This window comes from Saimiri boliviensis, chromosome 1 (assembly GCF_048565385.1).
Source record: "Saimiri boliviensis isolate mSaiBol1 chromosome 1, mSaiBol1.pri, whole genome shotgun sequence".
Classification (NCBI taxonomy): Eukaryota; Metazoa; Chordata; class Mammalia; order Primates; family Cebidae; genus Saimiri; species Saimiri boliviensis.
The window spans coordinates 221,049,013-221,065,501 of NC_133449.1; the positions used below are offsets into that span (position 1 = coordinate 221,049,013).

General features: G+C 38.8%; 1 long non-coding RNA gene and 1 other non-coding gene across 3 annotated transcripts in view; both read right to left on the reverse strand.

Annotated features, from left to right (window-relative positions):
- The window catches only part of LOC141580843 (uncharacterized), a 43,629-nt gene extending 37,510 nt beyond the window's left edge, over positions 1–6,119 (reverse strand). The window contains exon 1 of one of the 2 annotated variants that reach the window (XR_012513224.1): positions 5,973–6,119. This is a non-coding gene — a long non-coding RNA (uncharacterized LOC141580843). The remainder of the gene's footprint in view (positions 1–5,972) is intronic. The other variant, XR_012513219.1, reaches the window with a different exon arrangement.
- Positions 6,120–15,755: 9,636 nt separating this feature from the next.
- LOC120365739 (small nucleolar RNA SNORA70) lies at positions 15,756–15,886 on the reverse strand. The gene has a single exon (XR_005580608.1). It is a non-coding gene; the product is annotated as a small nucleolar RNA SNORA70 (small nucleolar RNA).
- Between the last annotated feature and the right edge of the window lie 603 nt (positions 15,887–16,489).

Consider the following 16,489-nt stretch of genomic DNA (forward strand, 5'->3'; position numbering starts at 1 on the left):
TTTAAAAAATATAATTAGTGACTTCATACTTTTTCCTTCTTTGTATAAAATTGCTATTCTGAACGCGCACATGGGTACTAGAAACAGCCATTTAAAAGATAACATAATAATATTTGAGCATAGTGCCTGCCTGAAGCTGGGTACTTTGCTTGGGATTGTTCTTTTATGTGGTTTTATTTTATTTTATTTTAGTATACGTACATGGTGTAAAGTGAAAGAAAGACATACTGTAGGCCTCTGTGAGATGAAACAGTGTAGCAAAATCTGAGTTTTATACTTAGTTTTCAAACTATTGAATAATATCCTATGAGACCTCTTAGGTCTTAACTGGATTAAAATGAATATATTTGTGCTTCGGCTCTTTTCAGCTAACTAATGTGCATGTGAATTGATAGTGTGCGAGGGAGCAAGCGAGAGCAAGTGTATATGACACCGGGAGTGGAAGCAGGGGCCAGGCCGAGTGTTACTCTGTGAAGGAGCGTGCAGGACGGTGTGGGCTGCCTGGACAGAGTGAGAGAAATGAAAATTAGCAGTCCTTGGGGTCTGGTGCGTTTGGTCCAGAACCACGAGAGAAGCTTAGTTGGGAGATGAGGGGGGAGGGGAAGAGTGGTGGTGAAGGGAGGGCGGAGAAGGGGGTGTGGCATGTGTGTGTGTGTGTGTGTGTGTGCGTGTGTGTGTGTGACTCTGAGGTTTTGAGGTTTTAGTAGTTATGGCTGATCCTTGGGTTTTTGTTTTGGCGGTTCCCAGCATAAATAGGCTGGAGTTTCAGGTTCAGGGTGGAGTGCATGCCAGGGGATCGAATCGTCGTTCTGAGTTTCTCTTTCTGGCCCTTCTCTATGGTGGCTGCTCAGAATATTGCTGCTGTGAAGGAGTGGGGGGAGAAGCAAGGGGTGGGGGTCTGTCTGCAGCTGCCCCTCTCACACTTGAATAAAAGAACTTTTTTTTTTCAGGGGTAGGGAAGCTGTGAATACCTTTCCCAATAAGAGATGAGGCATATTGAAAACTATATTAAATTACCCTGATTAACAATTTAGCCACGAACAGGGGAGCTTTGGGAGATCTCTATAGGCAGGACTGGGGGCTATTCATGCCAGCAGCTAAGAGGTCGAAAGGTTTCTGAAGTTCACAGGCTCAGAGCCTTTGTTATGCTAACAGACAATCTCAAATCAGCTGCCTAGTGGAGTGTGAAATATAAATGATTCCTTGAGAACTTCCAATAAGTTGTCACTCTTGCTCTCCAAATACCAGGACAGGCTGCTAATTTCTAGCGGGCCCTTTTGCAACATTGCTAGCCCTAAATGAATGCCTTTGTAGTTCAAATAATCTTTTCAAGGGAGCTGTCCTATCATCATAGCCCAAATGCATCTTGGTTTTGACTATTAAATGAAAATCAGGGCTCAACTGTGCTTGACTTTTCCAAGAGCCCGATGTTTGGGAAAAATGGTGGCAGCTCTCACACACAACAAGTTAGCACCCACTGCAGGAGGGCCAGGGCATCAATAACAGCCCGCAGCCCTGAGCTACCCCAACTCTCACCCCCACTCCCTACTGGGAACAAAGCTCCAGGAGAGATTTACATTGCTTCCCTTGGGCTGGACTACCTTCCTCTTTCAACCACACCAACATTTCTCTAATTTATGGACTCTGGCCAAGAGGATAGCCAGCTGACCTGCTAGCATCTGACTGGTCACTTCGAAGCATCAACTTTGGGGATGGATGCATTTATTCTTCAGGGCAGACGAGGCCAGGGGAAGAGGGCAAGGTGTGTGTCCAGGCCATGCCCCTAGTATAGGATGCCTGTGGATATTATTTCATCATTTTCCCATAAGAAGGAAGTGAACATGGGTTATGATCTTGAGTGTGACCTTTGAGCAGGTCCAGATGGATAGAAAAGCAGTTCTGGCTCTTGGAGTCTAAATTACAAAGCTTTTAAAATAAGGAAAAGCACCCCCATTCTAAACCTCAAACAAGCTGAGAGGAGTGAGAATGAGAATCTATCAGGGAGAGTGTGCTCAAACATTCTTATAGAAAGGACAATGAAATTTATACAAATAAAGAAAACACACAGACAAGAGGACAGTAACCAAAGGAAATTAGAAATCCATCTGCATCAGCCTTCACAAAGGAAAGGATAAAACCTTACAGCAATCACTGGAGTCCTGAAAATTTTGATATTTTTGACTCTATGACCTCAACTTCCTTGCTGAACTACAGAAAGGTCCATGATAGCACAGAAGCCTCAGCTTTTTCCAAACAGAGCAGGTTTGATTTTTGAGGCAAAGAATAGGAAGAAATGAAATGGACTACATTTCTAAGTATATAACTAGGGTAAGTTTACAATCATATAAATGATATTTTAAAATACATCATTAAGTAACTTTATGAAGCTGGATGATACAGCCATACAGAAAAACCGAGGGCCTTGATTTCTCGTCATCTTATTGTTCTTCTAATTACAATGATTTAAAATGATTACATCAAAAATGTCCTGAGGGAGTTAGTTTTTACTGATATAGAAACTGGTTTAAGTAAACACTTCTTTCTACTCTAGGTATTCTAAAACTTATGACCGTATATTAAAACATGAGTTAGATATAAATAAAAATGGTAGCATAACTTTCCTCAGTTTTGAAATTATCTGGCTTACATTTTAAAATGTTTTTTAAAAAAAGCCAGGGTACACAGTACAATTGTAAAGGACTCTGGGATTCAACTCAGAGAATTTGGTCCTAGATAGGAGACAGTGTTTAAGAATCAGGTCATCATTTGTCTTTCAAATCCTTATTTGTTTCACCCAGTAAAACAATCTGCAAATAGTATTGCCTAGGAAAATTAGTTCAGATTTCTGACATTACAGGAATAAAGGTTTATGGTTTCTTCTGCCTAATATCAGAATTCGACAATAATGTATTATTGATCCACTCACACCCTTCTCAGGGGGACTGAGCGTTCTTGTTATCCCTATTTTAGAGACAGGAAAGTGACTGGCTTTGGATGCACTTCTAATTGCACAAAACAGAGGCAACATTGATAGCTGAAAGTTGAGAGACAATGTGCCTAAATTTAACTTTTCATCTCTTTTCCATTTTTAAAAATTTAATTAACATTAAATGGTAGAGTATCTACACGTTATTGATACATTCTAGACATTCAAAGGAGAAATACTTTCCCTGTGCTTTCCAAATACTTATTTTACCACGTAGAAGTGTCCTCTCTCTTTCCGTCTTTAACACATCAAAACAGGGAAGAAAGCGCTTTTGTGTTATAACTACAGAGAAAACATTTGAGAATGTGTCAATGCACTGAATACCAGCACCAGTTTGGGGGTTGGTTTGTTTTTTCCCCCTGCCGTGGTATTTCTTTTCCCTCTGCTTTTGCAGTCTTTAAACTCTGGCCACTTTCAGAAAAGCAATGGTTGAAATGAAAAGTTAGGACAAATTGCATTAAACCTGTGTGTTGCCAGAATATGAGCGTGATGAAAGCAGGATTGGGACATTATGGAGCCATTGCAGCTCTCCACACACAGAAAATTAAAATAAAATAAAAAGTAAAAGCTTTTTAAACTTTTTTTTAAAAAAATTCTTTCTTAATTCCTATGATCTAAGAGAAAGGGAATTCCTGTTTTAAAGAAAAGTTTCCAGGCTTGCCTTTTCTCCATAGTGGGGGTGTCTGAATGCGTGTGTTTGTGTGTGAGTGAGTGTTGTTTGGGGAGAAAAGAAAGAATGGGGAGGAGGGAGGGCAGATAACTTTACTGACATATTAATTCTTTAGATAGCAGTAGATGAATGGTCCAAATAGACGTTTGTTTCCCTTAATAAGTTTTGTACAGGTCTCTTACAAGCTGTGGCATATGCTTCATTTATATGTATATTTATTTAGAAGGTTAGAGAATAATAGGCATAGTTTGTCTATAGTAGCAGTTATTATTTAAAGTCCAAAGAGGTTACAACTTTTCTTCTATACCAAACATGAATACAAAGGTCTCTTGTATATGCCTCTTGCTTTATGTTGAGGGCCAATTAAAAATAAAGATAATATTCTAACTGTCGAGCCTTAGGAGGCGAAAGAATGAGGCTAAAAGGCAAAACGACTCCAAGATGGCTGCCTCTTCCTTCTTCCCCCTCCTTACTGCCTGCTTTCCACATGAAAATTAATGTAATATTTTGTTTAGAAATCACATTGTAGGTCATTTGCAAATGAGGCAGTCTCTGAGGCACCAACATCTGCCTAGAATACCCTCATGATGCCATCGAGGTATGGAAAGAGATTAAAATGCAAACATTCAAATGTATTTAGGTTTGTATGTAGTGACTGGACTCACACACATACACACTTGAATGTGTGAACAACACACACAGCTGCTAATGGAATAAAAGGCCAAAATCATTCTTAATTCTTCAGACAGAAGGGCAGAGGAAGGCGCCAGGCCACCACCTTTCTCCCCAAAGGTTAGAAAATTCACTCTTCATGGTCTGGATTCGATGTTTTAAAAAAGATATATCTTACTGATGACTCTCTCATTAGCCAGACTTCTGAAGTCTGGGGAGACAAGATTTCCATAAATTATCTCTCTAACTCATGCTGGTGCAAAATGCAAAACTAATTTTTTTTTTTTAATTTTTGATATTTTTTAAAAGAGAAAATACTAAGCTAACCAGCTTCCTGACAAACATGTTAAAACATTAAGATCACTAGTAATTATCACTATGAATTATAATAAATATATTTTCTATCATAAAATCCCATCCATAAAGCTAAACTAAAAATAATGTAGGAAATAAATAAAAGTATATTTGGCTCTTTCTCACAGATTGATAGCAGCTTACTGTGCAGATTTGACTGCACTAGGCAAAGAACAAAGCAAATGGTTTAGTTCCTGTAGGAAATATATTTAAAAAAAAAAAAAAAAAAAAAAAAGGAAAAACCCCACAACCCTTTATCTAAAAGCCATCAGGGACAAGCACTCAATACAAGTTAACAAGCAGGAACTGATAAGATAACATTTATATGAGGTCAGAAGTCAAATGCCAGTCAAAGGCTTTTAACCTCTTGGGTCATAAACAGGAATAGTTAAAAGTGAGAGGTAGTTATTTATCGGATTTTAAGGGTACCTGATCATTGCCAGAGAATCACCGATGATGAAACTAATTGGGATTTATAGAAAAAAAAAACTTTGTAGCTGTTCAAAGAAAATTAACCTACAAACCCACGATTCTTCAATTGGTAGGGAGAAAAACAAACAAAAACCCTTCTTTTGGGACAGAAATAAATCTGGCAATTTAAACAGTAACAAAATCTCTCTCAGAAACAATAATTTATGACTAATATACATATCGATTAATATATAGTAAATGATTTTAAAAATAAATTCTGTATCAACAACCTAACAAAAGTAAGCATTACATGATGTATTTCCAAGTTCTGTTCTTTTTCTTTTGTTCCTTTTCAGAACCTCTAAACTAGACAGAATATAACTCCAATATCACAATATTTCTTGCCCTCAGAATGCCATCATTTGTAAATTTAAATATATATTCTCTAATAGCAATTATTTTTAAACATTGGAATACTGAAACTGCTTAATTAAATTTTTATCTTAATCTATCCAGAGAAACAGATGTCTCTTTTATTTGCTGTCAGAATATTTTTTCTTTGTTTTGATTTTTGTCCTTTTTGTCTCTCTTTAGGTTTACATTCCAAACTCCCAAACGTTCCTGGTCTCTGCATCCATGCTGGTTCATATTTTCAAAGCATACCCACCCCTCTTTTTTCTTTTGCAATAAAAGAAAGCAGATCTAGATATTTCTTTCTAGAGAGAGATAGAGGGATTGTTGTTAGGCCTGCTAAGGCCCACTGTTTCTTTAAACAGAGTCCATAATACCCTAGGCGAACATTGTGGATTTAAAATGCTTTTAAATATTTATCACTAGTATTTTATCATCATATTCAAATGACACCTGGAGTGCACTCACCTTTATTGACAATCTCTGTTCTGAAAGTCCATTTGCTTCCTTAAAGCCCCCCAAGCAGAACAAGGACTACCCGTTTTCATTCAGTTAATGTTTAGTAAAAAACCAAGCAACCTTAATCAGCATGCTGATTGCATCGTCAACTAACAAATAATTTACTACTCTGAGCATTGCATTCCATTAAAAGCTCATTAAATTTTCTGTTCTCCAATGGGAGGTTTAGCTTTTGAACTGCATGCTTTTGCTTCGAATGATCATTTATTCAATCTTTGCAAAATGTTGTGGTTTTTATTTCCTAAAATATAGGTGAGCATTTCAATACCTATAGATTGTAAACCTATGGAAACACAGCCCAGAGTTGGAGAATGTTCCATTTGATTTATAAACTCTATTTAATAAAAATTCAACACAATCTCTTGTACTTTTAGTAAATCCTGAAATAGTTGAGTATATCTGTGATTCTGTGTGACCCAAACATAGTCTCAGAAATATTAATACATAATATAAAATATCACATCCTTTCTTTAATGCTTAAATTTTTCTTCTGCCTATTATAGCTATTGTTATTTTTATCCTTATAAATAGCTGTTTTCTACTGATTGAAAAAGGGGCATGATACCACAAAGCTCTTACCCTATTTGATGCCAAACTTAATACTTGGGGGTGAGGAGGTGGTGGCTAGCTACCCAAAGAAATCCACATTTTCTGGGTTTGCACATTTTAAAAAAACTCATAATCCCCTGAATTGTTTTCATGCCCAGACTTGCCTAGGAAAGAGTGTATTTATTATTTTTAATTTAGGGAAATGTAAGAAAGTATCAGGCCCCCAAATTAACATGCATCTTTGGATTGCTAATTGTGCTCATTGCAAATTTGGGTCATTTTGCATGAGTGACTCTAATGTAGGGCTGAGATTGCCACGCAGCCAGCGCAGTGGATTCCTGACTCCCCGTGCTAATCCTGAACTCGGTGATTGTGTCAGGTGCAGTTCTGTATGCTCTAGCAGCTGGCTCATCCTCATCAATGCAAATAAGGCAACTCCTACAATCAGAGCCTCGCGAGTGTGAGGCCTGATTGCTGAGGGCAGGCTAAAACACTACACAGACTCTCACTTTCAAATCCCGCTAAGTGACAAGACAACTGCAATGTCCCTCCAGTTCAAAACCAACCTTTCGAAAACAAAACAAGAATAAAGGGATGGCTACAAAGAGAAGGAAAACCCCAATGTTTGGGAAGTGGACTTGTTTAGATGGTTTTTATTTAGATACAGAGATAATGTAAAGTGCATTTCAACAAATAATTACTTAGCTCCTGTTCTGTGCAAGACACTTTGCTTTAAGAACTGCAGGGAATACAAAGGTGAGGAAGCACATACTTCTGGCTTCCAAGGAACAACATCACTTGATTGCAGAAAATGGTAAAGATTAAGATAATCGCAGAACTATTATTAAGGAGCCGTCACCAAAATCATAAATGAAAACCAGAAAACATACTTTTAAGGGAAGTATTTAGAGATGGCATATTTATGGCATAGATGTTAAGAGCAAGGCTTTGGAAGCTTGGGGTTCAAATCCCAGCTTTGCCACCTATTTGCTCGAGTTCCTTTGCCTTTCTAAACTGTAATGTCATCATCTGCAAAACGGTGGCAACCCAAGCACCTAGCTCAGAGATCTCCAAGAATAAAATGAGATTATGTTAATAACAACTTACCACAGTGCTTGGCACATAGTAAATGCTCAATAATGTCAGCTATGATTATTATTATTTCCTTCTTAACACACAAAGAAGGAGGGGAATCCAAAAATAGCAGTGTGCCACAATATGAAACGCATTTATTTGATCTTGTCTCTAAATTCCCATTTTACATGTAGCACTTACCCGGTGGAAGTGAAAATACAGTAAACGCTAAAAAGCCCTGTGTCTCTCGGTGGTGTCTGGACAACCCTGGCAACTCAGAACATGAAGGAGAGAACAAGAATTCCCTGTGCTGTTCCTTTTCTTCTTTTCCAAACATGTGTGCAGACTTCCCCTGCATTTCAGCCCCACCCTCTTTATTTTACTGCCTAATCTATAAAGGAGGATTAACAGCGGCACGCTGCTTTGGCACGGAGCAGATTCTGGGTGAGGACCTGTAGGTAGAGTTTAATGAATACAATTTTCTAGGACTGTGAGTGCATATTTTTAGCTCCATGCTGGGCTTCAGCGTTGGCTCTTGAGACAGATGAACAGACCCTTTGATCAGACTTGGGTGTTGCTTCAAGAAGAACCTTTTCTCAGAAAGTAGTTAGGAAAAAAAAAAATTGTCTTCTGTTTCTCCCATTCTTAATGTGCACTCTATAGATTCAGATTCCAGATAACTGGTCCAGGTCCCAGTAAATTAATTGCATTGCAATACTGAGTTACACCATTGTTGGAAGAAAAGGTACTTCTGGGCAGGAACAGATCCACTTTCTTCCGAGAGATAATGGCTGGTGCTCAAGTGTGTGGTTGCCATCCTTTCCCTTTTGAGAGTAGGGTAGAGGTAGTTAACCTTCCTGGGGGAGGTTTGGCCCAGACAACATCATAGACACTATATCCCCCCTGGAGTTACCAAACAATAAAACTGCTTCCTTTGCCAAACACAAAGAATGGTCTGGAGTTGGATATTAGCAAACAGCAAACCACATAAAGAAGACCAAAAAAAAAAAAAAAGAGAGAGAGAGAGAGAGAGGGAGAAGGAAGAAATGAATAGGAAGAAGGATGGAAGAAAGGAAGCAAAGTTACATGAGGAGGAAACCATAAAATAAGATCTCTTTTCTGCTTTAGCTTGCCAGAAAAAAGAGGGCAGCCATCCAGTTTTGTCATGATTTTAGCTAGTGCCAGGCAAATATGTGAAGGTGGAGAAGAAGAGATTTTGCTGTAACGCCAAGCAGGTCACGGATGAGGCATGGGGTCTTTTGGACATAGCTGAGAATTTAAGACCTTGGCATTGGGAGAGTGTGCACAAGATGGGGAAGGATTTGATCTTTTGCATTCCTGCTCAGGACCCTCTCCTTCTCTATCTAATAGGATTAACAGATATTTTCCTAAGCAGAAATCAAAATGTGTCAAATCATCTGAGACAGTCAATTTGTTCACAATGCCCACGTTCTTACAGTACAGATGCAGCACTATTCAAAAATAGTTTCATTTCAAGAGATACAATGCAGCAGAGATGTAAACATTTATCTTCATAATCTTACCCTCCTTTCAGACTGCTTAATTTTTCCCAGTGATTTTCCCCTCCCCTTCTACTCTCCCCTCCTCACCACCGCCCCAGCACAAGCTTCAAAACATCTAGTACAAAAAAGACATGACTTCCCCAGAGGATTCGGGTCTCAGTGATCCTGATGATGCAATGTGTGCTCTCCATTATTCCTGGGAGCTCACTGGATATGTTCCTGTATCCCGCCTCACAGCTTCAGTTGTCCTTATTTTTACATGCCTTACAAATCCTCCTTGAACACCTGCAAAGGTTACCTCCACCTCTTCCTCCCACCTCATTCCAAGTTATCAGGACTCCTTCCCCACCTCTACACTCTTCTTTATTGTTATTATTGCCATGATTATCCTCTCCACCAGTACAGCCTGTGTGGTTTCTCCTTAGGGAGGCATTAAGTTGCCTTCCTTTGTGCTACCTCAAAACTGCTTGTCCTCTTCCAGCTCTCTTTGAACACAACAGACCACTGTCACCTTTGGAAGGATGAACAAAAGTAGTTAGGTAGGATTCCAACTTCACATTGTTGGCATTCCTGAAAATCTCATGCATTTTCATTGCCCCCTCCCTACTTCCCTTCTTTCTCATTGAGACCCCATAGCAGCAATTAGAAGCTCTGAAATGAATAGAAACAATAGCTACCAGTGTGTGTTATTCTTAAAACTTGAATAGTAGACATTTAGCAAGCAGAATAAAGGCTGGTTTTATTCCTCTTTCTTATGACTTGTATATTCAATATACATGTTTGGTTTTTTTAAAAGTGGATTACAGGCTGGGCGAGGTGGCTCACATCTATAATCCCAGCACTTTGCGAGGCCAAAGTGGGCAGATCATGAGGTCAAGAGATCGAGACCATCTTTGCCAACATGGTGAAACTCATCTCTACTAAAAATACAAAAATTAGCTGGGTGTGGTGGTGCGTGCCTATAGTCCCAGCTACTCAGGAGGCTGAGGCAGGAGAATCAGTTGAAGCCAGGAGGTGGAGGTTGCAGTGAGCAGAGATCGCACCACTGTACTTTAGCCTGGTAACAGAGCAAGACTCTGTTTCATTAAAAAAACAAAAAACAAACAACAACAAAAAAAAAACCAGAAAAGTGGATTACTGACTATAATCTCCATAACAACATATCTTCCTTTGATATATTTTGGGTGTCTATTTCACCATAATTCTCTATGTGATTGTGGTGTCAAAATATAATAAATTGGTCCATTCCATCTAGAAAGCCCTCTCCACCATTTTTCTTTCTCACCTGTTAAAATCCTACGCATATGTGGGATCCAACTTATACCACATCTCCTCTAGGAAATTTTCCCCGATCCTCCCAGAAGAGTTACTCTCCCTCCCCCAGAGCTCCTAGTGAGGGTGTTTATGTCTTTCCTCTCTCACCCACTGGAGTTGGTCTTATATTCTAGCCACTGTTGACGTCTGTCTGCACACCAGACCAGGAGGCCTGGAGCGCAAAGAACTTATTTGTACTTTCTGGTTTCTCTGCCACTCCTACAAGAGAGCCTGGTACAGCAGAGTGACTCTGTCAACTGAAGATGATGTACATATGGATGGTATCTCAGCCTTCCGAGCCTGAGAAAAGGCCACCAGTGCCTGTTTTGAGCATGTCTGCATGAAGGAGATGTCAAGCCACTCCTGGCCCTCTTCTCCCACCTCACTTCCACTTATACATGACAATGATTTTCAGGCTTCCTCACATTAGAATTTTTAATATTTTTTTCATCTAAATGCTCATCTTTAGTAAATAAAAAACTAGATGAATTGTGAAGTGAGAGAATTAAAAAGTGCTATCTTATATCTGAATGAATAAATCATTTATATTAGCTTTTCTGTTTCTAGGCTAGTGTGAACTGGCAACAAATACGTAAGCATCAGTACTCTTCAACATAGTGTATTTATTTATTTTTATTTCTTAAGCAGTCTGACAAGTTATTTACTGTGTCAATTAGCATTGGCCTGAAAAGGAGAAAAGGAGTTGCTGTGCTACATGTGTTTATGTAATTTTGGCTTTTATTTGTAGAAGGTATTTATCTCAAGAGAATCACCACCACCACTACAAAAATCCTACTTCATATTTTAACATTTTCTCAAAACTATACCTTGTTCGCAACCCTATCATTTCAGTATTAAATTTTTTTTCCTGATAAGGCAAATGACACTTTAGCCTTAGATAATGTAAAACAGGAAGGTGTTAATCTCATTTTCAACATGTCAGCTCTTCCAGGTAGGGTATTAATACGCAAGATTCCCTGCTGGCAGCCTCAACAGAATCTTTCCAGCTGTGAAGTAAAGTCCAAACCTGGTAATTTTTGCTTTCCTTTATTGTGTGTGCTCAGGTCCACTTCATTCATTGAAAAAGGTATAGCAGTAGCTAAATGCATATAAAGAAACAAAGGGATGTTTGCAAACTATTGACTTAACTCTGTGTTCAGACACTATGCTAGGTTCGTTTTAAAATATTCACACACTACAAACATTTGGGTATGTTTGATGATAAATAGCAACTAGGTAAGACATATTTAAAAGATCCCCTGAGATCGAGAATTTTGCATCACAGAACTCCAGTCCAGTGTCACCATTTGCTTTGTTTAATTTGCTTTCTTTAAAATGATAGTCTGGGCTAAACAAGGAAAAGTAGGGACTATGTTGTAGGAAGTTTTTCAGGATCCTTATCCAACAAAAAAAATTTATATTCTTGAAGGAATGTGGGAACCAAATTTTTAGTTTTTACTTTTTCTTCACATTGTAGAGATGAAAGTAAAAAAAAAAATGTTTTCGTGATACTGAGTTGGTGTGGACAGTGTGAAGGAGACATGTTTCCTACAGAAATGCTTAGGAGTTTGGGGAATTTGTTCTCCTTATTCTACTCTGTTTCCGTAAACACTGACGGTGTTCTCTTAGGGGCAATTTCAAAAGAGGGCAGTTAGAACAAAGAGGAAGTCAGTAACTATAGTGAATATATAAGAATATTAAAATAAAGCTTTCCGCTTTGTAAATATGATTAATAAGAAAGCTTAATTTTAAAAATACGATGTAAATATGTTTAATGGGTTTTAAAGAAAATTTTACATGGTTCCAATTTAAGAATTAGCCTGGTACAGTGGCTCATGCCTGTAATCCCAGCACTTTGGGCCGAGGCAGGCATATCACAAGGTCAAGAGATCAAGACCATCCTGGCCAACATGGTGAAACCCTGTCTCTAATAAAAAATACAAAAGTTAGCTGGGTGTGGTGGAACACACCTGTAGTCACAGCTACTCAGGAGGCTGAGGCAGGAGAATTGCCTGAACCCAGGAGGTGGAGGTTGCAGTGAGCCAAGATCCCGCCACCACACTCCAGCCTGATGCCTGGCAACAGAGGGAGACTCTGTCTCGAAAACAAAACAAAACAAAACAAACAAAAAAAGAATTCGAATAGGCATTTTAATTTCACACAGGAATGGAATTATATGTGGCTTTAAAAAATTACTAATACAGAGACTGTAGATACTGATAAGCTATTAGTTCATTTAAACTAAAAGCAGGAGAGAAACAGAAAAAATAAAATGGGATGGCAGCACAGACAAAATAATATTTACAGGGTGGGCAAGTAAGAGGATGCAGCCCTGAAAAAGCATGAGAAGACCAGGGTCTTGAAGGAATGCAACTAGTCTTGTAACTAGTTGAGGAGAGATTTGAGAGAAGAGATAGTGATGATGCCACTGAAGATGTTAATGTTTGCACATGTCCTCCCACTTGCTAGTCACGTGTTATCATTTCATAGTTGGGACAGGTATTGCTGTGCCCCCTACACAGACGAAGAGAAACAAGTGCAGAAAAGTTGCGGCTCCTCTGACATAGAGAGCTACGTGAAAGCCCCAGCCCTGTGATTCTCCTTTGGTTTTCTTTTCTTTCTTTCTTTCTTTCTTTCTTTTTTTTTTAAGGTTAGGATGAGAGCTTAAAAACTGCAAAAGGATGTGAAAAAAAGATGAACTAAAAATACGTGAAAATTTTAAAAAGAGTCACTGAGGAATTCTGAGCTGTCAGATCTATCCAGAAAAATAAGGCAGGGAAAAAGTGAGACGATAAGGTTTTTAAAAATTCCTGTTCAAGTTTGTAACATGCACAGTGCCTCTTTTTATTCATCTCCTGTCTGTACATATTTTCCCACACACCCTTCTATAGTTATAGAATTCATTCCCTTGCCCACTGGGTCAGTATTTTATTACTTTACCAGTTTCTTTTTGTCATAGCTCTTTATGCTCCTTGCCAGTGAAAGTATACCCCCAGAAGAAGAAGACGACCAAAGGAAGGAGAACGTGGGCAGGTAAGGCCTGGCAAGCAAGGTCACTGTTAGAGCCACGTCTCGATCGTTCCATTTCCCCTATGGATACTATTACACATTTCCCCTTAAGCATGAGGCCATGTTATTTTCTGTGTTTAGCTTTTACCTAGAACATGGATGAGCTCATCTGAAAATATACAAAATTAAATTCTATCATTGCTCATTGCAACCACATAGCTGATATTTTGTATATTGCATCTTAAATCTCCTTCTGGAAGAGTTATAACCTGTATAATTTGTACAATTGTTGACATTTTTATCCTCTTTGAAAATAAGTTAGTACAACTTTAATTGAAGATTTGAAGCCTCACAGGTTAGTAGGCTTGAAGCAGAATGTGGAAATAAGGAGAGAAAACCAGTCATCAAAGTAGTTACATGACTTGTACTTGATCACACAATTGGCTCAGTCTGGACTGGAAACCTGGAATTTTATTCTAGGCTCTGTACCTTATCACATTGCCTTTCAAATTCATTTCAGCCAGACGCGGTGGCTCATGCTTGTTATCTCAGCGCTTTGGGAAGCTGAGGCAGGCAGATTACCTGAGGTCAGGAGTTCTAGAGCAGCCTGGCCAACATGGTGAAATCCCATCTCTACTAACAATACAAAAATTAGCGGAGCATGGCGGCAGGTGCCTGTAAGTCAACTACTCAGGAGGCTGAGGCAGGAGAATCGCTTGAACCCAGGAGGCAGATGTTGCAGTGAGCCAAGATCACACCACTGCCCTCCAGCCTGGGCAGCAGAGTGAGACTCTGTCTCGAAAAAAAAAAAATTCCTTTCAGTCAGTGTTTATTAATCACTTGCCATGTTTTAAATGCTATAAAGAATTGCATTGGAATTACCACTCATGAGCTTATTCTTTTATTAGGGTATGTCCAAACAGGTCTAGAAGAAAAATTTTAAAATACCTTTTGCAGGAAGAGAAATTTCTAAGTCAAAACATTCATTCCTGAAAGAAACAAAATCCTAACATATATTTATAATTGTGCAACAACATAGATAAGGGAAATCTTTAGTTAGAAGTAGTGAAAAACAATCAAAAATACAAAACTATTTGTATGTCTTATCTGTATGTCTGCCAAATTAAGTAAGAACATAGGCAGAGAAAGAAAAACTTGACTACTAAGATACCTTCCTTACTCAGAGCTACCATCTCCAAATATTCTCCCAGTCAACCAACAAATACTGAGTATTCATTTCCTATCAGGCACTGGATTAGAGACCTGAGAATGAATGAAACATGTAATTCCTACCCTGTAGAATGAAGTAATTTGAATATCTTTCTACTTTCAAAATATAAGCTAATATACTTTCCAGCCATTCATATTTTAGTAAGAGTTAATTTAAATGAATAATCAGTTTTCTTGGCTCTCTCTTATGGGAGGATATTAGTTAGCAATAGCTCAGTTTTATGTTTATGGTGAGATTGCAGGGCAGAAAATGAAGGAGGAGCAATAAAAAAATGAGAGGTCATTTTAGAACATGGAGAGTCTGGGGAGGGTGTCCTAGAATGCAATGCCAACAAATATCAAGTACACATTTCCTATCAGGCACTGGATTAGGGACCTGAGAATTCCATGGTGGAATGACGCTGCCACCATAAAAAACTCTTGGTTAGGGACTTGGGTGTCTAGAGAAAAGTAGATAGAGGAGTGATGAAGGAAAATGTTGCATTCTTATTGCCTAAGGATCTGGGTGTCAAATTCATTGACTCAGAAATCTGTGAACTTAGAAATCTTATTAAAGAATTTGGATTTTTTTTCCCCACACAAATAGGACTCTTCCCCCACTCCCACCTCCACCCCCTGATAGAAAGTAGGACTTACTGGTTAGCATTAGGAGATGGCTGCACAGTGGAAGCCCTCGTGAGTACAGTGCTTGGCATTTGCTTAGAGGGCCACAGTTGAGGGTGTATTTGACTCCATAGTCATCTGGGATAAGCTGCTTCTCAGCCACCATGTTGCCAGATTCATTCAAATTGAACTTGATGAAGCCCCATTTCTTTGAGATGTGGATCTTCTGGCAGCCATGAACTTGAATTTGGCCCTGTGAAGGGCCTCAATCACATGATCCTTGTTCTGCTTGGTGCAGATGGACTTGATGACTTGGCCAATGTGAACCCAGGCTATAGTGCCCTGAAGCATTCAAAAGGCACCTTACTTACCTGTCTATAGCCTATATGGGGAGAGCATAAGTTCAGAGACATGAACATACATTGAAAAGAGCTGTCTCCAGGGTCCCTTAGAGGCAACTCAAACGAGAAACAGGCTCCATACTAAGGAACTTGCTGTTTGCAGCCATTTCACGCCAAGCTCCCATGAGGAAAACAGCTTTGTCAACTTAATTGGCTGCAGACAAATAGGCTTGTTAATTTGCCACTATTAAAAGTCTGAACTTTAAACAGATTCTTGGACTTGTGGCTCATGTCTGTCAGCTCATTCAACGTTAGCACCTGTCTTGCCCCTGCTAGCTTTTCCAGAACAATTAACTTCACCATGAATCTCATGAGTTTTCCTAATTCAAACTTGGACTTCAGCATTTTTACTTTTCTACCAAATACATCATGAAGAGGATAAATAAATTGGCAAGCATTTTTTTGTCTTTTCCAGTGTTGTATGGAATCAATTTATTGACCACTTCTTTCAAGTCCTTTGTCTGCACTTCTTTATGATTTCCATCATCTTCTCCTGAGTTGGACAGACCTAGAAACAATCATTAGAGTGAATCTGCAACCAACAGAATGGGAAAAAATTTTTGCAATCTACCCATCTCACAAATGGCTAATATCCAGAATCTACAAAGAACTAAAACAGATTTACAAGAACAAAACAAAGAAGCCTGTTCAAAAGTGGGCAAAGGATATGGACAGACACTTTACAAAAGAAGACAAACATGAGGCCAACAAACATATGAAAAAATGCTCATCATCACTGGTCATTATAGAAATGCAAATCAAA